The sequence below is a fragment of the Periplaneta americana genome, chromosome 4, assembly GCF_040183065.1.
Source record: "Periplaneta americana isolate PAMFEO1 chromosome 4, P.americana_PAMFEO1_priV1, whole genome shotgun sequence".
NCBI lineage: Eukaryota > Metazoa > Arthropoda > Insecta > Blattodea > Blattidae > Periplaneta > Periplaneta americana.
Window position 1 is genome coordinate 43437834 of NC_091120.1, and position 25351 is coordinate 43463184.

The window sequence follows — 25351 nt, forward strand, 5'->3', positions numbered from 1 at the left end:
GAGGCCCGCTGTGGTACACTACTGCTTGTGGGTTTGGACGGGGAGGACACAGGTAAAATAAACGCAGGTATGGCACGCATGGATGTTGACGGAACAGATAGATGGACAACAGTGTGGATCCTGTTTAGTTAATTTTGTACATGCATTAGTATACTAGTTTATTTTGAATTTTGCGCATTTATTATGATAATATACACTATACATAGGCCTATCGGTCTACTGAACAAAATGTCTAGTGGAATTTAATTATTTCTTATAAATTTATTTTTAATTTGTAAAGTACTATGTTTTTAGATTAATAGTAGTCTAATATTTGTTTACATTTCGACTAAACGTGAATGCCAACGCCTATGATCTTGCGCCCAACACATACCAGTACACAACAGAGACACAGCAGAGTAACAAACGACTGTTTCAACGTACGTATTACTTACTTACTTACTTACAAATGGCTTTTAAGGAACCCGAAGGTTCATTGCCGCCCTCACATCAGCCCGCCATCGGTCCCTATCCTGTGCAAGATTAATCCAGTCTCTATCATCATATCCCACCTCCCTCAAATCCATTTTAATATCCTCCCATCTACGTCTCGGCCTCCACAAAGGTCTTTTTCCCCTCCGGTCTCCCAACTAACACTCTATATGCATTTCTGGATTCGCCCATACGTGCTACATGCCCTGCCCATCTCAAACGTCTGGATTTAATGTTCCTAATTATGTCAGGTGAAGAATACAATGCGTGCAGTTCTGCGTTGTGTAACTTTCTCTATTCTCCTATAACTTCATCCCGTTTAGCCCCAAATATTTTCCTAAGCACCTTATTCTCAAACACCCTTAATCTATGTTCCTCTCTCAGAGTGAGAGTCCAAGTTTCACAACCATACAGAACAACCGGTAATATAACTGTTTTATAAATTCTAACTTTCAGATTTTTTGACAGCAGACTAGATGATAAAAGCTTCTCAACCGAATAATAACACGCATTTCCCATATTTATTCTGCGTTTAATATCCTCCCGAGTGTCATTTATATTTGTTACTGTTGCTCCGTTCAACTTACGTATTGGTCAAAGTAAACAATGACTGTCTATTTTCATTTTAAAATAGATTAGACTCACAAAACACATTGTCTGGGAAAACTTCGACAGTTACAGAAGAATTATTTGACTTTTTTCTTCAGTGATTTATGCTCTAACCACCATTATTGTTTTGGCAGTTTATATCATTTACACACTGTATAACATTGAAATAAATAAATAAATAAATAAATAAATAAATAAATAAATAAATAAATAAATAAATAAATAAATATCAATTAATATAAACATTTTGAATAGCCTTCGGAATTTTTAATTCCCTTGTAAAATCCGAGTACACAGCAACCACGAACTTTAGTCACGTCATTCAATCGAAAAAAAAATCATTGAATAAAATGCACACATTTTGAATAATTTGCGTTGACTTTTTCTTTAAATAAACAAGGTACGCAAGTGAAAAATATTGTCATATAGTTATTTGGTATAATTGTCGTTATCTATATTCTTAATACCAAGTAACAGGAATCGGAATTGACCATTATCACTACTCACGCGACGTAACGGAGAGGTTCCTGAAATCATGGACCTGAAAGCCGCCAGTTCCGATCCGGTCTGGTCCATTTCGAGTCCTGGTCAAGCATAAGACAAACGACTTGCACCCAGCTAGTGCCAGTGGGTAGGAATACTGTACATGTTACTAATTTACCGTCAATCGGATCCGAGGTCGCTAAGCTTATATTCGGAAGTAAAACACTACCTCTTGCAACAAGCAAAGAACTTCCGTCTATGATAGGCCTACTCTTACGAAAAATCAATACAATGTAATTCATTTAATGTCGATTTCGGAGTACAGGGTGGACACAAAGTCCCGTTACTCCCTATAAATACCTTAAATACACACACTATTTATGTAATTCCGGTCATAATGCAGACAGGCATCCACTTTATACTTACTGTGTGCCCCAAGTGTCGAAAGGGTCGGTATGTTACCCTATCATTCTCCTCACAAATAATGCGCCCCCAGGTACATGTGACTCAGCATTGTTGGTGTAATCTGTTGAAAAGAGCGTCGCACGATGTCTTTCAATTCATCAATGGTGCCATACCGTTTCTGTGCAACAATGCTCTTGATGAAACTCCACAGCGCATTGTTACAGGTTTCCCAACGCTGGATTGGTCGTGGGTCATCCATCTTACTAGCTCCTCTCGATTAGCCACCTCGCAGCCCTGATCTCACAACCAATGACAATGCGCTGTGGGGTTTCATCAAGAGCACTGTTGCACAGGAACGGTACGATACCATTGATGAATTGAAGGATGCTGTGCGACGCGCTTTCCAACAGATTCGCTGAGGCGAATATCACACTGAACCTAGGGACGCATTATTTTGTGTGAAGAGAATGATGAGGGACATACTGATCCTTTGGACACTTAGGACACAAAGATAGTGTAAAGTGGATGTATGTCTGCATTATTACTGGAATTACATAAATAGTGTGATTATTTAAGATATTTATAGAAGGTAGCAGGATTTGTGACCATCCTGTAGAGTGCAAGTTATGACAGCGTAGCAACAGTGTTATGGCAGCAATAAGGGAAACTTTAATATGCTGTTAATAAAGTACTAATATTTTGCTCTGATGTATTGCTGATTAGGCTACCCTTGATACAGAAATAAAGAAGCAATATCATTCTCACATAGTTAAAAGGGTATAAATTTTTATTGCGCTAAATCTTTCGTCACGGTAATAATAAAATACTATAGAGATCAGTTATCATAATTTTATGAATACAGTTGAAGGAACAATGTCATTGCGCTGGCCTTCGTGAAGGCTGCATGTTGTTACTGGATCTGGTCTCCTAGCAACTGGCTGAATAACATTCACCGACTTCTCTGTTTATTGCGATCAGGTTCAAAGAATTTATTAAAAGCCTTAGCTCTTTAAATGATCCAAAAACGCAATGTTATAATTTTCTTCGCAATTATGGGAAATGCTTGTTATTGTTCGGTTGAGAAGCTTTTATCATCCAGTCTGCTCTCTCAAAAAAAAAAAAAAAAAAAAAAAAAAAAAAAAAAAAATGAAGCTGGAAGTTAGAATTTATATAACAATGTACTGTATTACCGGTTCTATTGTATGGTTGTGAAACTTAGACTCTCACTTTGAGAGAGGAACAGAGGTTAAGGGTGTTTGAGAATAAGATGATTAGGAAAATATTTGGGGCTAAGAGGGATGAATTACAGAAGAATGGAGAAAGTTACACATCGCAGAACTCCATGCATTTTATTCTTCACGTGACATAATTAGGAACATTAAATCCAGACGTTTGAGATGGGCAGGGCATGTAGCACGTATGGGCGGACCCAGAAATGCATATAGTGTGTTATAGTCTCGTCGCTCTTATTTCCGGCAGCCAATCACGATACAGGTCGGCTACATTTAAACGTGTGCGTCTTGTGATTCGCTGATGATGACGTTATGCATTTCCTAAGGCTCGATAAATACTTAATATAATCGCCCGCCATTTTGGCTCTTTCGTTGGCGTTCGCAGAAAGCACACGAGGACATTATTTGCTGCTCAATTATTTGCGTTTGATTTATTATCATAGGAGCTACAACATGATAATGTTTAACGGTGTGGCAAATAGATTCCTCGTCTGGTAGCTCGGCAACGAAAGAACAAAAATGGCGAACGATACTACCCACCTAGACTTTATAGAGCCTTCACTTCCTAAGGTGGAAGCAAAGAGGAGGAGTCACGCCGGGAATAACAGCGTCGCGACTTATAGTTGGGAGGCCGGAGGGAATAAGACTTTTGAGGAGGCCGAGACGTAGATGGGAGGATAATATTAAAATGTATTTGAGGAAGGTGAGATATGATGGTAGAGACTGGATAAATCTTGCTCAGGATAGGGACCGATGGCGGGCTTATGTGAGGGCGGCAATGAACCTTCGGGTTCCTTAAAAGCCTTATGTAACTATTGTCTGCTTCATACATTTAAGAGTGCCACAAAAATAGAATTCCACGGTCACATGTAGACCTATTAGAATAAATGCTGAATTTATGAAACTGTACTCTTTTCAGGGTATCTGAACATTATAAATTATAAATCACAATGAAAAAATGGATCAGAAGAGTTGTATATATCACTCCCGACTAGATTTTAGAATCCCAGGGATGGGAATAACAGAGGGGAGGTAAATATGATCCAGTTTGTCCCTTCCACAATATTTCGGACGTGTTTACATCACATGAACTTGGCTCCTCTTCCGCTTAGGGATGCACAAAACTAATGAGGCATGTTTTTACATGAAATATTTTAGATGAAATCAAATATGTAATATAAGCATTCTTATGATCACTATGGCGTAACACTCATTATAATAATCACTTATAAGCTCTAGATCGCCTATACTGTTTGGTCAGGACGAGTCTGTCTATATTAGGATGAATACTATTACTACATAAACGTAAAGCAGTTACGAGATGATAGGCTGTTAGAGTGTATACGCAATATTTTTCACCAGGTTTATTTTAGAAAAAAAAAAAATGTTCGCAGTTATAAGTGATCAAAGATTGCCAGCATCTTAGCTGCGAAATTATGTAAGTTAGGAGACTTGTCATTAGGCAATAATTTATACAATTCCTTACTGGTTTTACCTAGAATTTCAAAAAGGGTATTTTTCTCTATGATTCGTTTGTGTGTTTGAAATTTGATAAATTGATTGGACCGCATTTTCAACTGTAGTGATCGTGAGTTGGCTTTTCCATTAACGAAGTATTCTAGTAGATTTTTGAGAACTTTCTCATTATTTCAACCTGCATAACAAATTACATTAAAATAACACATTGCTTTATCGCATGTAACAATTATTTTATTAATATAAACAATTTTTAACAATCCTGTTTAAACTCTCGTCTATAAGTTTATGTTCGCCAAAATCCTTCTTATGTCCAAGATCGAAGTGCCGTTGATATTATGTTTTATATTCATAATAACAAAATAGTCTTGTTCCCGTATTTTTTGGAAATTAATACGAAATCTACAGTTCATCGTCGTTCTGGCAGAAATCACAAAGTCCAAAATTGTTGTTTTGACTTACAGCAATTTTAAAGTTTAATCAAATTTAAAAAATCTGTTTTGCCATAATTTAACCTAGATTTCCTTCTGATTAAATCTCCTAGTTCATTTTATCGGCATAAATGTGAAGTTGTTGCCATTATTTCTTAAAATATTCAAAATAATGAACTTCGTCAATTTTGGACTTTTGGCTTCTGCCTGAACGACGGTGATTTATTCTTTGTATTCCACCACTTTACACACTCCTGGTTAGAACGCTATTATACCAAGCTCAATCTCTGCTTGCTGTACGTACACGCAGAGAGGTAAAATATTTGTGGAGGGAGAAATGAAAGAGTGATGTACAGTGCGCGGGAAGATTGTGCCCATCCCTGTTTGGACTATCCATAATTTGTTTATCGACGGCAGGACTGATTTTGTGTGTTATCGTTATAGTTCCTCTTACTGCACACTTTACGCTCGAATTTTACAATCAGCAATTGTCAATATACAGTAGTAGTTGCGACATAAGCTGTAATCGGTAATCTAAAGTTGGTGTTAACCTACATCCTAATACAGAAATTGCTATTAGATCTGAATTTATCGACAAACAAAACTAACGTAGGCTAACCGTTCAGGAACAGCTCTAAAGGTGTTAACAGACTGTGTTTCGCTGTCACTTCTACTCACATTTGTCGTCTCTAATCAACTTGAGCAAAGAATGAAGTCATCAAACAAGAATCGCACCAGTCTGCTTGTTATTTGCAGACGCTTTATCACAAATTTAATTTGTTCCAGAGATCCCCACCCAAGATTATATAATTGAAGAATGTATATTCTGCTTGCATAAGAGCAGTGACATCCTTCTACTTCAACACTATCAAAATAAACTTTGTATTAAGATATATTTAAATAACAAGTTGATTTTCTTTTGGACTTAACATGTGCTTGCTTAGAGACACAATATTTTGGAGTTAGTGAATAGTCTATCTTTATCACTGACCACAGTCTGTCCTCTTCAACCGAGACAGTGGAAGTTCTCATAAACACAAGTAACGCACATTACAGGGACATGCTACAACAGATTCCTTACTCCTAAACAAGTACAGTATACTTGAGTTTAGCAATGTTTTTGAAGTTAAATTGTACAGGAAAGATTAAACATTTAATTCAGGACAGTATCTGTGGTACAGTTGTACCGGTGTTTTAAGTTAAAATTTTACAACATGGATTATCGTAATATGGCCTTAAACATTGCATTAAGAGCGGTGCCTATGAAACAGTAATATTTTAAGTTAAAATTTTGCATCAAAGATTATTTTAATATAGACTTAAACATGGTAAGACTAGTGCCTCTGATACAGTAACATTTTAAGTTAAAATTTTGCATCAAAGATTATTTTAATACAGGCTTAAACATGGTAAGACTAGTGCCTCTGATACAGTAACATTTGAAGTTAAAATTTTGCATCAAAGATTATTTTAATACAGGCTTAAACATGGTAAGACTAGTGCCTCTGATACAGTAACATTTGAAGTTAAAATTTTGCATCAAATATTATTTTAATACAGGCTTAAACATGGTAAGACTAGTGCCTCTGATACAGTAACATTTGAAGTTAAAATTTTGCATCAAAGATTATTTTAATACAGGCTTAAACATGGTAAGACTAGTGCCTCTGATACAGTAACATTTGAAGTTAAAATTTTACATCAAAGATTGTTGTAATATAGACTTAGACATTTCATTAAAAGTAGTACCTGTGAAACAGTAACATTTTAAGTTAAAAGTTTACAGCAAAGGATGTTTATTCTTTTGTAATACACAACACAGCTCCGTGGTTAATGCGGAAGTAGTCTGTTTTTATCGTACAGCACCACTCGCCACTACTCTTCGTCAAGTAATTTGGTTCGCTGCACAAACTCCTTACTCACTTACGGGGTTAGGTACAGCTTATAGTAGTAAAATTTTTGGAAATACTCAACATTTTTTTCCTCCATTTTTATATCTTGTAGAATAATGAAAATTGGCATGTGTAAAACGCTGTCCTTCTGCTATATGAAAAAAATATATATATATATTTTTACAATTTAAACAAAATTATTTATATATATATTTTTTCAAAATTCAAAATATGCAGTTCACTGTGCAGTGATGAAGCGTTTCCCTCATAACTCATAAACTTGTTAACTTTTTCATGTTCTCTCTCTTTTATTTTATTATTGAAACTCACGTTTACAATTTCATGCTCTTTCACCTACATTCCTTAATAAATTATATATATATATATATATATATATATATATATATATATATATATAATTTTATGTTAGAAGAAAATACTGATATTTGACCATTTTGTAAAATGAATTTATTTTCTACCAATCTATCAAATATAGAGAAGTGATTTTGCACCATATTATAGATATGACATGCATTAAATACACACAAAAAATTTCATTACATAATGTTGAATAGTTTTTGAGTTATGTGGGAAAAGTTTCATCACAGCAGAGTGAACTGAATTTTGGGAGAAAAAAAATATAAATGATTTTTTTAAATCGTAAAAATATATTTCTCATATAGCAGAAGGACATTGTTTTACACGTACTAATTTTATTGTACAAGATACAGTAATGGAGGAATAAAATGTTGAATATTTCCAAAATTTTACTGCTGTAGGCTGTACCTAACCCCTTAACTTCATAGAGTAGTGGCTAAGATTCCTGTCTCTAATCATCACCATCAGTAGACACATCGTTAGTCGTGTCGTCACAGTTATCAGTGGTCATCATAGTCCTCAGTTGCTAACAAAGTCGTCATAGTCTTCGTCAGTCGTGTCATCATAGTTATCAGTGGTTATAATAATTCACAATCGCTACCATAGTCGTCATCAGTCGTGTCACCATAGTTATCAGTCGTTATAGTTTCCTGTCATTATCATATTATCATAGCATGAGCCCTGATCGCTGTCACTAGGATATGCTGTTACTAGCCTAAGGCCTATGTTACACTATCAAATATCTGTGTCACAGAAGTTTGATAAATTATATATGATAAAATCTTTTACAGTGTAATATAGTATATATGATCACATTTAGCTGTGACATAATTCTGTGATAAAAATTATGGTCATCATCATACCTTTGATAAAATCTGTGACTGAGAAGAAAGAAAATGGCGGACATTAAGTACACATGGTCCGTGAAAACCACAAAACTTTTAATATCACATTATGAGTCACATGAAATGTTTCATCATCCATTATTAAATATTTGGTATATATAGGATTTCACATCTTCACACTGAAGTTCTCTCAGTAGAGTTTGATGGATTCCTTTTGTATCTTTTCTTCCTACCCCAATCTTTATCCTAAATCGTCAACTTGAGAGTGTAAACCTGCTAACAAAAAGGAAATTTTACAGGAGAAACAAAAAACTGAGTATATACTAACTCTGAAACTTCACCACCTGTACTTTGGATTTGACCCTAAAGCTTCAGAGTTAATTTACACTCAGTTTCTTTGTTTCCGCTGTGAAATTTTCATTCTGTTGGTTAGCAGGTGTACACTCTAAGCCGACGAAATATATTTTTTCTTTGATTTATTCTTTAGTATTAATGCAATAACCATTACTGCATATTTTACTGTTACAACAAGCATAGAACTATTGTGGATCCTTTGTTAGAACTGTGGTGAAAAATATGATAAAGTTTTGACATAATGTTGCATTTGATCATATATATTTGATCAAAAATTTTATCATATTCTGTGACACGTGAATTTGATAGTGTAATATAGGCCTTAGTGAGATTTGCTGTGGAGAAATTGCTGTGCGGCAGCAGTGGAGACATCTTTGACTCTCATCATCATCATCATCATCATCATCATCATCATCACAATAACCATCATCGTTGATATCATGATCAGCGTCTTCATCATTCAACCTAGGCCAGCTGACAGGCAGTTTGTCGTCAATGGAAGCAAGAATCACCCTCAGATTCTTTTGAGAATTCTGCCAGATCTTCTTTGAGCAAACTACTTTTCCTTATCTTCACTTCACAATTGCGCCGTTATAATCTCGCTGCCTCCGAACAATGTATGCAGTATAAAATGAACGTTATATAAAGAATTTGATTGAATTACAAATACTACGATTCCGTGACCTCCAGCAAGGGCGACCGTGGGATCTTGAGGATGTTGAAGCGCTCCTCTGTGAAACTGGATCAACTTTCCAACACTTCTACGCAGCTTTCCTTTATGTGGGAGTAGCGAATGGAAGCCTCGAGTGAGGAGCCATGCTTTACTGCACTCGTACAGGACACCGTCATATCGCCCTTGTTATGTTCGCTGGCAAGGTTACTGCTGTTTTTTTCTGTCTCTCCCATTAATATAATAGAGAAATATTACAATGTGCGTTTTTGTGCACATTCTGAGGGAAAGTAGGCTATGAATCCCTTGTGTTGTCTGAGGGAACTGGGGCTTGTGAAACTGCTTAGCGGGTATACCGACCGAGTCATTGGATTGAGACAACTGAATGAGATGTCATTCGGTCGCGGTCTTGTTGACAAATGAAGCGTGGCGTGCGATACCAAGCAGTACGAAGCACTTGTAGTTACTACAGGGACGAACCACGACTTAGCAACAGTTTTATTGTGCTTCAGGTCCGGGTTCGAGCCACTAACAGTTACCACGGGCGTAGCACTGTCAGCTAATTATTTCCGACCAAAAGGGGCCGATGTTTAAAATTGAGCAAATCCTGTGAGATTTACAGCGGGGAAACAGGTGTTCACTGAGTATTTCTCTTCCACTTTGAATTATAATTCCACCATTGCTCCCAAGAATTGCAACAGAAATGAATCACGAGTTCAGCAGTGAAGTCTTGAAAATTGTGCATGATGTTCAGGTATCGAGTCACAAACACTCTTTTGATCACAAACATAATAACTGAAACTTCGTTACTAAAGCAACACTTTAACAATAAGGACGGATAAAATGTTACTAGTGAGTAAAGTAGAAACTTCTTCCAACATTTTTAACAAGAAGAATGGTTAAAATTCTACTTCAGTCACAAGTGAATGAAGTAAATTCTTCCATCATTTTTAAAAATAAAAATTGTTAAAACTTTTACTTCCAACATTTTTAACAAGAAGAATGGTTAAAATTTTACTTCAATAACGAGTGAATGAAGTAACAAATTCTTCCAACATTTTTGACAAGAAGAATGGTTAAAATTCTACTTCAGTCACAAGTGAATGAAGTAACAAATTCTTCCAACTCTTCCAACATTTTTAACAAGAAGAATGGTTAAAATTCTACTTCAGTCACAAGTGAATGAAGTAACAAATTCTTCCAACATTTTTAACAAGAAGAATGGTTAAAATTTTACTTTAATAACGAGTGAATGAAGTAACAAATTCTTCCAATATTTTTAACAAGAAGAATGGTTCAAATTTTACTTCAGTCACGAGTGAATGAAGTTAGAAATTCTTCCAACGTTTTTAACAATAAAAATTGTAAAAACGTTTACTTCCAACATTTTTAACACGAAGAATGGTTAAAATTTTACTTCAATAACGGGTGAATGAAGTAAATTCTTCCAATATTTTTAACAAAAAGAATGGTTCAAATTTTACTTCGAGCACGAGTGAATGAAGTTAGAAATTCTTCCAACATTTTTAACAATAAAAATTGTCAAAACTTTTACTTTCAACATTTTTAACAAGAAGAATGGTTAAAATTTTACTTCAATAACGAGTGAATGAAGTAACAAATTCTTCCAACATTTTAACAACAAAAATGTCTAAAATTTTACATCAATCACGAGTGAATGAAGCAACAAATTCTTCCAACATTTTTAACAAAAAGGATATATAAAATTTTACTTTAATCATTAATGAATGAAGTATACAACTCTTCGAACATTTTTATTTTTAACAAAAAAAAAGGGGGGGGGGAAATATGGTAACAAGTGAATCAAAGCTTTTATATTCACTTGCGGAAATTAACACGCTCGTAGGTAAAATACGTCTTTATTCACCAATACCATAAATAACTATAAATATCATTTGAGTTTCTTGTGGAGATCATATATTTCTGGAATGCCTGATCGTGAAACGAGCGGACCCGGGTTCAAATCCTGGTTGGGATAAGTTACCAAGTTTCGGTTTTTCCGGGGTTTTCCGTCAACCCATTAAGAGAAAATACTGTGTAACTTTCGGCGCTGGACCCTGGATTCATTTCGCCGGCATTATCATCTTCATCTCACTCAGACGCTAGATAACCATTCAAGTTCGACGGTTTAGAACAATAAATTACTATCGTAACTACCACTGTTAGCGCTGCTATTTACGATAATATTGCTCTGACCGTCGATTTTGATAAAATGTCGTAAAATAACCAATTAAAAATATATATACGCCTATATTTCTACGTTGATTAGAAACTGATAAATCTGGATAATGGTTAGCGATCAACATGATCATAATAAATGGTCTTTTATGGTCCTATTCAAGAATTTTAATTAAATTTTATTCGTGTAATGGAACGGTAAAATTTATGATCCTCAGATCTATACTTGTCTAAAAAGTATTAAAAATATGAGAAATTATATTCTGTAAGTCTCATTAGTTTTTGTTTTATCTTAGTCATCCAGGTTCATACATATCTACAACCGTTTTTGTTAAGTTGGTAATACTCTCTTTGAAGTAATTTTGTACAAATTGAAATGTGAAGATGTAATAATTGTTAATAAAAGAAAAGCCGGCCTTTAACCTCTTCCCTTACTATATATTTTACCAGTTTTGTGAAAAAAAAGTGTCATTTTTTTTTATTTTCGTATAGAGGTCATTTAATATTGCAGAATCACTGTACATCACTAATTTTCTTACATACCTAAAAAATCACTATGAAATAGACATACATTTATACCTCAATTATTATCCCGAGTTATCTCGTGCACCTTGATTCCAGCTATGGTAGTTGTCCCACTTCGATTTTCTCCTGAACTATTTACCAACTTATGTTTTTTTATGGATTAATTTATGAGGTACAATACCAGTGCTGTTATCAAGGCGTTAAATGTTGCTTGTCGTGTGATAGACTCGAAAGCAGGGTATTACGCACAGTGGCACATTGCATTCCGAACAGTAGTATCTGCTCTTGTGTCGAATTTGATTGTATTTTGAGTCTCTCGCAATACTACACATGAAACACTGTCTGATTGGTTGTTCTTCTTCAGAGTTCGTGGAATAACTTCTGGAGAATGTCTACCTGTAAGCCGAAGTGGGTTGTATTTTGAGTCTGTAGTAGGCCGCCATGAATTATTTTCAGCATTCTGTGAACACTTATTAGCATGCCGAATCGTCTCCTCGAATATAATGTTGATGAGGTCATTATCAAAGAATAATTTTAAAAATTGAGAATTATTGTTATCAGAAACAATGTTAAAATTTCAGGGAATGGGGACCTCGGAGGTGCAGAAGAAATGGTGCCAGATGTCTTCTATTCAAACCGCTGTCGAAAAGATGCGACATCAACTAATCTGAATTTGTTTGTTGGTCTATAACTTCGTCTTCTGATACCGATATTTCATTTCCTAATCTTCTACAGGAATATATTTCTGATCAGAAGTTTCGGAATCACTAACTTGATCCATATTTACACAAAACAGCACAAAAAACACTAAACACAAACAGAAACCGCCCAAAATCTACTCACTACTGTGTGTGAATGCTATATGAGCACAGAATTCCACTCGCAAGGAAGAAGTACAAAAAACACCACCAGATATAGCAATATCACTAACTTCTGTAGCCATCTAGTGAGGAAAAGGTTAATGAAAGAATGGAAACGTATATATTCGGGATATAATCCTTAGCAGCGAAAATGGGACTCAAGCGAGTTAACTCGGGTTAATAAATTTTGACACAAGTTAGCAACCCGAGTTAACTCGGGTTAATCAGGGAAGTGGTTAAAGAGACTGCTTCAAGTTCAGATGTATGAATTCTGAAGGAATGCCATAAACCTGAGTGTAAAATAGATCACTACAAGAGAGAGATATTATTTTAAATTGGTTTGTTTGTGGCGTTTGTTTGAGTAAAGTGAATTAGGTTTGAGACTGTAATGTAGGCTATAAAGCGAATGCTTGTTGACTTTGAATTTTTCGCAATAGGCTATGGCAATAGAAAATACTTGGAAGACAATACACAGCTGGTGAAGCTTGTTTCTAGTCCTTGTTTTCCAATTTATAGCCGATGCAGAATACAAGTAAGTTTACAATGCACTGCATAAAAGTTATGGCATACTTATCATTATGGTCATATTTATCGCTTGCCATAATTTTTTTATCGTTTTTTTAACGTTTCTGTAACCGGGATGCATGATAAAACATGGCAAACTTTGTCGATCAACAATTACAATACGTTAGGATGTAGTATCGTAATTTCCAGTGTGTCTGTAATTTTCCGAGCCTTAGGATCTTGCTCCTAGGGTTATAATTGCTAGTATCTATGTAGTTTCTTTGGAAAGTTATGTTAAGAATTGTCAATTATCCCTCACAGCTTAGAGACTAATAATTTTTAGCTATCAACTGTGATGTTGACAACAGTTATAATAACGGGCAGCTACTTTTGTCTCAGTGTTATGTACAATTTCGGTTTTTACCGAGAAACTTAACAAATACACTAGTAGTACTAATAATAATAATAATAATAATAATAATAATAATAATAAAAATAAAAATAATAATAATAATAATAATAATAATAATAACCTCTGAAGTTCTGGTTGATATGTATATCTATTATCAGGCAGTACTTCTCACTTGAGAGGAAGAAAAATTGTTTGTATGCATCTGAATTCTGATTAGTATAATATGTAGCTAATCGGCGATATATGCAATGGAGGAGAAAAGAAACTGGCCACACTATCCTATTATCTCCTAGCTTAGTTGTCTCATGAGTGATGCCTTATTGGTGTCAATTGTGAGATTCAAACCTGTTTTCGGACAGTTCACTAAACAAACAGTAATAATAATAATAATAATAATAATAATAATAATAATTATTATTATTATTATTATTATTATTTTAAACTATTTCGGACATGTGGAGTAACGGTTTGCATGTCTGACCGTCAAACGAGCGGGTCTAGGTTCAAATGTTAGTTGGGACAAGTTACCTGGTTGAGGTTTTTGCCGAGATTTCTCTCAACCCACGAAGAGCAAATGCTGGTTAATTTTCGGCACTCGACCGTGACTCATTTCGCCGTCATTATCACCTTCAGCTTATTCAGACGCTAAATAACCATAGCTGTTGGTAAAGCGTCGTAAAATAACTAATTAAAAATAGAAATTGGACATGTGCACAATCTTCCAATTTCACGTTATCAGTTAGTGATATGAAGTTAAGTCCTAAGGGTTTCAAGCTATCCAGGCGTGGAAAAAGAAAACGCTTAACTAAGAAATAGTAGTGGGGATAACTCTATGACTAATTTTAGATTAGATGAGAGCTGCCAAACTGACGTAAAACATACGAATTGATAACTCATATCTCAGGTTCTACTGTGTGTGTTCAAAACTTCCTACTTTGTGCAATTTTTTTTGTAAATAATTTGCTATATATTGTTGCAAAGTGACTGAGTTTTATTCCCAAAGAAATTACTTAATAGTAGCCCTTCATGCATTGACGCTTTAAAAGAAGAAATTACGAGATAAAATTAGAGTCCCTATAGAGTCGATTGAGTTTACGTCTTCTTACCAGGAGGATTCCTTTCAAATTTCGAAAGATCCATTAATTTTTTTGACCAACAAAAAACCTGAAGATCAGATTATTCTCGACTACATACTCGTACTTTACTAATGCAGTTGTCATTTCACATCTTCTGAATATCCTTTATAAGTTAAAAAAGAACGCTAAATACTTAGCAGTTAACATTAAAAATGGGCGTAACCTATGTTCTGATTTCTATTATAAATTCCTTTAATACATGTATACAGTAGTTGTAATACATAATTATTGTAATGTTATTATTGTAATTTAAAAATCCAAATCCAGTAACTCAAATTTTCCCTTCTAATGTTGTAGGTTTGTGTGTGCTTCACGTATTCTGCACAGTATGTTGTTTTACATAGTAAAATCATACGTAGAGCTGTTCTAAAATGTTTACTCAAACTTACATAACTTACAAACACACACAATTTTTTTGTGCTTGGTTATTTAGCGTCCATGGTTTGGTGTTAGTGAGATGGTATTTTGGCTAGATGAGGCCGAGAATTCGCCATAGATTACCTGACATTCGCCTTACAGTTAGGAAAAACCTCGGAAAAAAACGCAACCAGGTAATCGGCCCAAGCGGGGATCGACCGCGCCGTCCACACCTGTGGAGTAACGGTTAGCGCGTCTGGCCGCGAAATCAGGTGGCCCGGGTTCGGATTCCCGGTCGTGGCAAGTTACCTGGTTGAGGTTTTTTCCGGGGTTTTCCCTCAACCCAATATGAGCAAATGCTGGGTAACTTTCAGTGTTGGACCCCGAACTCATTTCACCGGCATTATCACCTTCATCTCATTCAGACGCTAAATAACCTAAGATGTTGATAAAGCGTCGTAAAATAACCTACTAACCTCGACCGCGCCGGAGCGCAACTCCGGATCGGCAGGAAAGTGCCATAGCCGACTGAGCTACACCGGTGGCTCATGCATACATATAATATGTTTGCACAGGTACATGCATGCATACATGCATGCATGCATGCATACATACATACATGCATACATACATACATACATACATACATTCATACATACATACACACATACATACATATTCGTACAAGGATATATTGTCATTCATTCATTAGTTGAAAGATTTTTCAATTTTTATACTTGAAATTTTTCGACCATTAATACCCCTAATTGGGGGAATCATAATTTTTCAATAAATTCCTTATATATAAGGTAAGTCATTAAATTAGTTTTGGCTAACTATTAGTCATTTATGAGCTCAGAATTTTTACTTAATGATTCCTAAAGTACCGGTAATAAAAAAATATAATTCAATTAGTAGGCTACTTTTATTGCTATGAAATTAGACGTAATCTGTTCAGTTAACTTTGAAGAACGATCCAAATGGTAATAATGTCGAGAGTAATAATCCAGTACGCCCGCAGGAATAAATACTGTAATAGGCTATGTATTTTATATTGGTTATTTCTTTACTTGCACTGGAACTGGGAAAATGTTTCACCAACAGGCAATTTAAAAATAGAAAATAAGTAGTTCATGGTATTTTAAGAGAGATTAAACTTAAAATGTACATTTCCTTCACCCCGATAGATAGAGTTTACGTTCGTTTTTAAAATGAGAAATGTGGATAGACCTGGCGTGTTCATAAATTTCTGGTTAGTGAATTTATAGAGAACATTATGCGTTCTATGACTAAAATGCGTGAAAATATAGCGCACAGGCTTGAGATGCTTTATTCCTTAAACAGGAGATATTAAACTTAATTAAAGTTTCGGAAAGAGAACAGATAGCTATCTTGAAGCAGCAGTATTAATTAATAGAGTTTATGTTGCAAGAGAACAAACAGGATAGCCTATGGGTAGAGGTACAGCAAAGAGGATTAAACTGCGGTGAATGAATTCGAAACAAGAAAGAACGACAAGAAGAGAGCAAGAGATCTAATTCTGGAGGCGAAAGTGAGCACTAAGAGCATTCAGATCCCAATTTTCATTATAATTTTCAATAGGTCCATACGGAGCTTTGTCTCTCTGAAACTAGTATTCCACATTGTAGGACGTTGGAATGTTGTAGAAAAATACATTCGTGTAACTGGTACCAATTTAACACAAATTGATGAGAGAAGATAGGAATTTTCGGAGGATATATACAGAGTCGAAGTGAAATAATCCTGCGAATTGAAATGGACGATAAGGTACGCTTAAATGAATAGAAAACCTATATTACGTTTTGTGATTAAATGCACGGGTAATTAGAAAATTGAGTTGGAAGTTTCAGCAGTCTGGCAACATCGCCGCTAACACATTAATTACTCCTTCTTCTCGTAATACAGATGTAAGAGTCAACGAACTGAGGTCTGTCTGCCTTAGTGAACTACCTCCCATTTCCCTTTCTGACTACAATATTGCAAGCTAGCCGCATCGGTCAGTTGCTTCAAATTAGTGGTTTTTAAATTAAATTTACATGAAAATCGCCCACGCTATTGAAATACGCCACAATGATAAATTATTCTTTATTAAATTTTCTATCGATGTGGATGAAAATTACGATCCTACTCGCAATAGTTACCGGATAAGATTGTATTAAACATCTGGGGAAAATTTTTTTGAGAAAACTATGGACTTTCCACCAACATGGTACAGTAAAACCTATTCAAGACGGAAATGACATGGTCCTAATTTTTTTTTCCGTTGTGGATAGGTTTCCGTATTATTCAGGTGTGAAGTTAAAATGGAATAGTTTTATCAATTTTATAAATGAAAAAGAAAATGGCATGCCACAAAATATTCCGTTTAACACTACTGACATTAAATCAGCATTCTGTCGCTTATTCCATTGGTAAATCATATTGATGAAAATCTCATTATCATAACTCACTCATAAACGCTATTAAAGTTTACTAATCACAATAAATTTAATATCTAACGCTATATTATAATACTGTACTGAATATCACAACACATTATTTAATTGGACTAGGAGCCATCCATTAGAAGCTTTGAATTCTGACTTATCTAATTTCTTTGCAAGTTCAAGGGTTTGCTTTGCAGAATAGATCCAGATATTAGCATGGTCTTTGAAAGGGCATGAAGAACCCACTCTCTCATTTATTTCCACATAATCAGCTGTTTTCTGTTTCATTTTTTTCACCATTACTGACCACACAAGACTCACTCATGATACAGTCTTTATTTCTAAGTGTTACACCTAAATTTTCCACAACTGACTTCAACTTTATTTCCCATACACTTCGTTTCTCATTTTCCTTTAACTCGACAACGTTTACTTCATCACTTAATGATACATTTTTACGCAACTTTTTTTTCTTTCACGAAATCACTACATTTGCGTTCTGCCCAGCAATGACAGTATACAGGTGTCAAGCATTGAAAATCTTTGAATGGATTCGTCTGCCTAGTCAACAGGGTAATAATATTTATAACTGCCATGCCAACACACCCTTTCACTCTCTAAAATTTTGCAAATAAAACTTGTTTTTATCTTAGTGACCTACATATTTCGTACATTCCTTCAAATTACACACTGCTTCAAAATATGGTTTACATTAAACTAGCGTGTCAAAAATATTATTTCCGTTTTGAACAGTAGCAGACAGTTTCCGTTTCCGCGTTGGACAGTTTCCGTTTTAGTCAGGAAAAATTACACATAAAACATAGGAATTTCTCCGGGACCAATAAATTGTTCCAAAATAGACAGGATTCCGGATTATTCAGGTTCCGATTTGAACAGGTTTCACTGTATTACACTTTTTGTTACATAAAACATGAGCTATTTGCTCTGAACATCTGCAGGACTATTTCACTTCCACTCTGTATATACGATACTGACGATTTTTGTAATATACTTCATTTTTACAAAACTTGTGTCATTAAGACAACAGTTCACATTTTTACATGTGTCCACCGTTTTAATATTTGTTTTGCAATGATATAATGATTATACACACCTACATATAAATATATTTCATTATAATACATCCACGTATGTGCACAAACGCATCAACGAAAATATTGTTGTGTAAAACTCTCAATCAAGTCTTTGAAAAACATTGTTAAGTATATTTACAGAATTACTGAAATCTCCCTTGCGCGTTTTAAAATCGCCCTTTGTTTATAGCTTGAATATGTTTTGATAAAACGAACGTCAGACGTATATGAAGGACGTGAGGAATCTCTATATTTTCTCCGAGAGAGCAGCGTTATTGAAGTTGCCTTTCATTCCAGGTAGTGAAATATTTGCCGGCTATCAAACAGCGTACACTGAGCTTTCTATGCGCCTCAATTTACTTATACAAGAAATGTGCTAGTCTAATTAATGGGGCTATTAAAACATCAAAATTATTAAGGTGGTTTGTTGCTAGAGAAAAAAAAACTGCAGAGAGACAGCACAGTGTGGAACAAGTAGCCTATCTCCTCTCCGGCTCCCATCTGGGTCAATGTACTTCCTGCTAGTGTAACGAGTTAGCTTGGCTTGCTTCAGACTTGGAAAACCTTTCACTCCCTCGTAGTCGGTCTCTTAAGTGAACGGAGAGGATGCTCTTATCTCCGTTTTTATACTCCTAATTCATTCTTCCCTCTCGTCTCTTTCTCTGTCACTGTCGACTTTATATATTTTCTTTCCTCTGTGCAGGATTCCTGTCTTTCAGTTAAGGAAAAAAGACGCAACACTCGCAACACAACAAATTCTTGAGGAAACAATAGTTACTTTTGTGTTTTGATAGTTTGGCCGGTCGTTACATTCTGCGCAGTAAACCAGAAAAGTCCATTTTATACTTTTTTCTGACTTGGTTATTTAACGATCCTGTATAAACTACTAGGTCATTTTTACTCTTTCTGGGGGTGCTAGAGAGTTCTTATATAAAAAAAAAACAATATATATCTTTGTTCTGGCAATAAAGTATTATTATTATTATTATTATTATTATTATTATTATTATTATTATTTAACGTTAATGGCAAGGATGCAAAACTGTGCTACAATTGTATCACACGTCACAACCGGGAACACGTAACTCATCTCTTCACTTCAACTCTCTTGTCATTGTAGGGTAGGAGGAAAAGAAATATGTATTCAGTGTGCTTGCTAAATGTCGCAGAAACGTCACTGAAGGCTCCGGCCTTGTGGACGGGGGTACAAACTCTTTCCCCATGCTTCCATGCTGAAACTTCCAACTCAATTTTCTAATTACCCGTGCATTTAATCACAGAACGTAATATAGGTTTTCTATTCATTTAAGTGTACCTTATCGTCCATAGCCTATATATACTGTATATATATATATATATATATATATATATATATATATATATATATATATATACTTACTTACAAATGGCTTTTAAGGAACCCGAAGGTTCATTGCCGCCCTCACATAAGCCCGCCATCGGTCCCTATCCTGTGCAAGATTAATCCAGTCTCTATCATCATAACCCACCTCTCTCAAATCCATTTTAATATTATCCTCCCATCTACGTCTCGGCCTCCCTAAAGGTCTTTTTCCCTCCGGTCTCCCAACTAACACTATATGCATTTCTGGATTCGCCCATACGTGCTACATGCCCTGCCCATCTCAAACGTCTGGATTTTAAGTTCCTAATTATGTTAGGTGAAGAATACAATGCGTGCAGTTCTGTGTTGTGTAACTTTCTCTATTCTCCTGTAACTTCATCCCGCTTAGCCCCAAATATTTTCCTAAGCACCTTATTCTCAAATACCCTTAATCTATGTTCCTCTCTCAGAGTGAGAGTCCAAGTTTCACAACCATACAGAAGAACCGGTAATATAACTGTTTTATAAATTCTAACTTTCAGATTTTTGGACAGCAGATTATATATATATATATATATATATATATATATATATATATATATATATATACGTGTATATATTTATTTCTATAACGAATCTTTAGGTTGTAAGTAACCAAAAAGTGGAATGTCATTTTTTACTTGAATAAAGGTTTAGCCGAAAAAAATAATTTGTACCTCAAGTTTGAACCCCATTTTCGGTGAAACTACTGGATATTGAGACGTACGAGTGTTAAGATATCAACGCGAAGAACAATCCGAAAAAATATGTATTCCTTTGTCATTTAAAAAAATGCTTCATTTGTGTAATAATGTACAAATTTAACTGATTAAAACTCTTTTACAATGTGATGGAACCTTCAGGGAAATCTAGTATCGCTGCACTAAAGGATTGCTCGGCAAGTGTACACTGTTTATCTCCGTTTCTACGTTGTACCACAGTCTATAGTATATGCAGTCACGAAGCTTGAGCTTATGAGGGTACTAGGAACAATAGACTGTGCAGGTACTATTTCGCATTGTCTGTAATGAGGTAATAGTAGCGATCCTAGTGGTTAGCAACCATCTATGGATGCATATTTACTACGTATTGAGCTTCGTGACTGTATATACTAGACTGTGAGTCTACTGTACCTCAACTGAAGCAAGTCTTATGTCAGTCTTTTCTTAGAATCCTAAAGGTTAAATCAATTAAGGACAATGTCAAAATATACTAATAGTGAGTACCTAGATATGCTTTTAATTTATGCGAACTCAAGACACAATTCCCAGGAATCAGTAAGTCTGTATCAGAGGAGGTTTCCTAACAGAAGAATGCCAAATCCGAGAAAGTTTATTGCTGTGATACGAGTATTAGAGACTGGATGTGTGATTCGAGCCTGTAGAAATCGAGAGCTATGTGTTGTAAAGTTTATTTTATTTTCTTATTTATTCTGCACAGAATTGATTACTACCCAAGTTCAAGTGCAATTTGATTTTATTTCTTGCAGTGTAATTCAGCTGAAATTATGAAGTCCACACCTGTGGAGTAACGGCTAACGTGTCTGGCTGTGAAACCAGATGGCCCGGGTTCGAATCCCGGTCGGGGCAAGTTACCTGGTTGAGGTTTTTTCCGGGGTTTTCCCTCAACCCAATATGAGCAAATGCTGGGTAACTATCGGTGTTGGACCCCGGACTCATTTCACCGGCATTATCACCTTCACTTCATTCAGACGCTAAATAGCCTAACCTGAGATGTTGACACAGCGTCGTAAAATAACACACGAAATTATGAATATGTTAATAAATTTTATTGTTTTTTGTTAACAAACTCTTAATAATTTAGGCCTACTGATATTGAGAATTAGCCTACTTATGTTTGTTCATTATGAATTGCATGGCTATCGTTAAGAATTACGTTCTGTTTACTTTATTTGTAAAAATAATAGCACATGTAGGAATTTTCGCTATTAGAAAGCACACTGACCTACAGATCAGCTGTTATCGATCGCCTCCTCACTGAAAGGTCTCTCTTTCAATGCAATCAGAAGCGAATCTTTTGCTTATTACTACTGCAGTAGGCTTCGTACTTCCGCAGTTGTAAACAAAGCACTGCGCTGTTGCAATGTATCTACTTCCAATCTCTAAATAGAAACTCGATTTTTTTTCCATAATCATTACAGATAGAGAAACGGTTATTCAAACTTACCTACAAGTTTTATTAATATCGATTACTGGTTAAAATTAATACAGTTATGCCTCGTTCACCCTGTCATATGCGTGTGCATGCATGCTGTATGTGTTTACGTGTGAATTGTACGTGTGTATACGTATGCAAATTTTACACTGGTGAATATTGGAGCTTGTATTTGGACAAATAATTTGTTTGGAGTAGTCTTGTATATTAGATATACAAATTGAGAAATATTACTTTGAAGATGATTTGAATCACTTAACTTCATTTTCTTATTTGTCCGAACCAAATGACAGACCGTTGAATGCTGACAACGTGTTGGTTTCGCTGCTCTGGTATTGGGAGTGCAAAAGTTGATGCTGTCGTGCCATGCTGCTGGAAGTGGGAGGCGCTGGCTCACGAACAGTAAGGATTTCCAAGAATTAGAAAGATTTCATTCCCTGTGACTGCTGCTGTATTTTAGCGTGATTCTGTCACTCTTTGGATCGTCTCCATCCCCTATCTGAATTTCAGACGGATGTTACATACATTTTAACTATTTCATGTCTTCATTGACGATACTTTTTCATTATACGAGTTCAACAGACGAACATCATTATGTAATTACAAATCATTTCTATACCTATTCCGGAAAACATTTTGTTTCTTCTTATTGTAATATGAGACATTATATAATAAGTTTTATACTATTCTATTTTGTAACTAACCATGCACTTACTTGCAAAACGCATAATAGGTTTATTATTTATTTTAATAGGCCTGTATTTCTATTGCTTATTGCCCTTCAATGTGCACTTCAGTCCTACATGTGTGAAATCAATTAAACACAGAAGATGTAAATTAGAATTAGATGGTAAAATTATACAAGAAAAAATGACTTTAATTAGATATTCAGGAATCGAGCAGTCATTTACAGAATGTAGAACAGAAAGTAAGATGAGAGATTATTAAAATAATGGCTTTATATTATTTCAAACAATGAATATAGACTCCATTTAATACGAAATAATCCTTGGATTGTCTCTAACGTAATACAGGGTTATTCAAAAAGAAAGAGCAGATTTCAAATATTTATTTTAAACAAACTATAAATAGTAGAGACACTTGCCGCACACCATTGGATAGAGGAAGGTTTAAAGTTTTATAGTCCATGAGGTTGCAAGTACTCAACATGCGCATCATGTGTTGCGCGACAAACATCAGAACGGTGGTCCATTTCTTGCCACACAAGAATCAACTGGTCCCTAGTTATGGAATTCACGGCTTCAACAATTCGATGTCGTAGATCTTGAAGAGTAGCAGGGAGGTGTGGTACAAACACCCTGTCTTTTATGTGCCCCACAGATAAAAATCACAGGAGGTAAGGTCGGGGGACCTGGGAGGCCACACAAGATGAACACGATCTTCTCCACCTCTTCCAATCCAACGCTACAGAATGGTGTCGTTCGGATAATGCTCCACTAAAAAAAAAGTTTATACACTTTTACAGAAACGGCGCAAAAAACATTCACCTTCGGTGAGTTCTTGCATGCTCGACGACTACACAAGGATTTTCAGTCCCTCAAATTCGGACTGGCGAGTAACTGCGGCGGACAGGTCATTGCTCTTTCCGCTTTGCTTAGGGGCCCGGATCGAGCATCGTGTGTAATCAAACGTTAAAAAAAAAAAAATTGAACCTTCCTCTATCCATTGGTATGCGGAAAATGCTTCTAGTGTTTATACTTCGTTTAAAATAAATATTTGAAATCTGCTCTTTCTTTTTGAATAGCCCTGTATATTCTACGTTAATGAGTCAATATGAAGGAAGTGGGTAGGCTATATGTAACACATTTATATCCCTGTATGCGAAGGTTCCAGACAAATTTACAGATGATTTCTCGTTCATGTTAACATATGTTTACTTTTTTTACTTGGCTATTTAACTACGTTGTATCAACTACTGGATTATTTAGCGTCGATGGAATTGGTGATAACGAGATGGTATTTGGCGAGATGAGACCGAGGATTCGCCATAGATTACATGACATTCGACTTACGGTTGGGGAAAACCTCAGAAAAAACCCAACCAAGTAATAAGCCCAAGCGGGAATCGAACCCGCACCCGAACGCAACTCCGGATCGGCAGGCAAACGCGCTACCTCTTGAGCTATGTCTGTGGCTTTTAAGTCTATTAGTTATTATCGTTACCAATTATCAGACTGAATCCCACCCTGTCTTCGCCCCAGAAATAAAATTCTCAACAGTGTTAGACTAATTATTGACTCCAGAAAATCTTCATCGACTACATCTGTAAGTGATAATAATCATGAAACTTCTAACCAGTTTCAAGAGAAAAAATTACATGATTACAAATGTAGCTTATTTCACACATTGGTGACCTAAAAATATCTAATGATATGAAAGTTGTGCAAGTTTAAATGTGACAACAACGGTCCATATTTTCTGGTTCTAATGGGGGTCAACATCATTAGTTGACACAAGATTAGTGAAAACATCGCAGTTGCAGAATTCATTTAGAGAATCGCATCGAGTGATGAACAAATATGGCAGATGTAATTGGAACCGTACAGTTGTAGAGTAATTGGAAAGTTAGGGAGCACTTAATTATAAGATTGTTCTTTCTTGTTTCATCTCCTCTTTTTAATACTGACTTACAATCCATTGCGATGTAGGGGAAGGTACCTACATTCTTGGATCAACACTAGATTTATCCATGATGATCATGGAGTCAGAATGGAATAGTGCCACCGCGAAGACGTAACAGTACAGTACAGTATACAAGAGACAACTACTGTATTTTATACTTTGTTGGCATCTCTACCTTTATCGGTTGGTATATTTTATGTTTATCCAGTTGATAAATCTTTATTATCCACACCGGGAATCGAATCACGGACGGCGTACATAGGAAACGCGTACTGTACGTTATTCACAATGCCACAACCATTGTAATTCTAGATTACGAATGAATAGCTACACTTAACAAATCATATACAGTACATAAAGCGATACTACAGT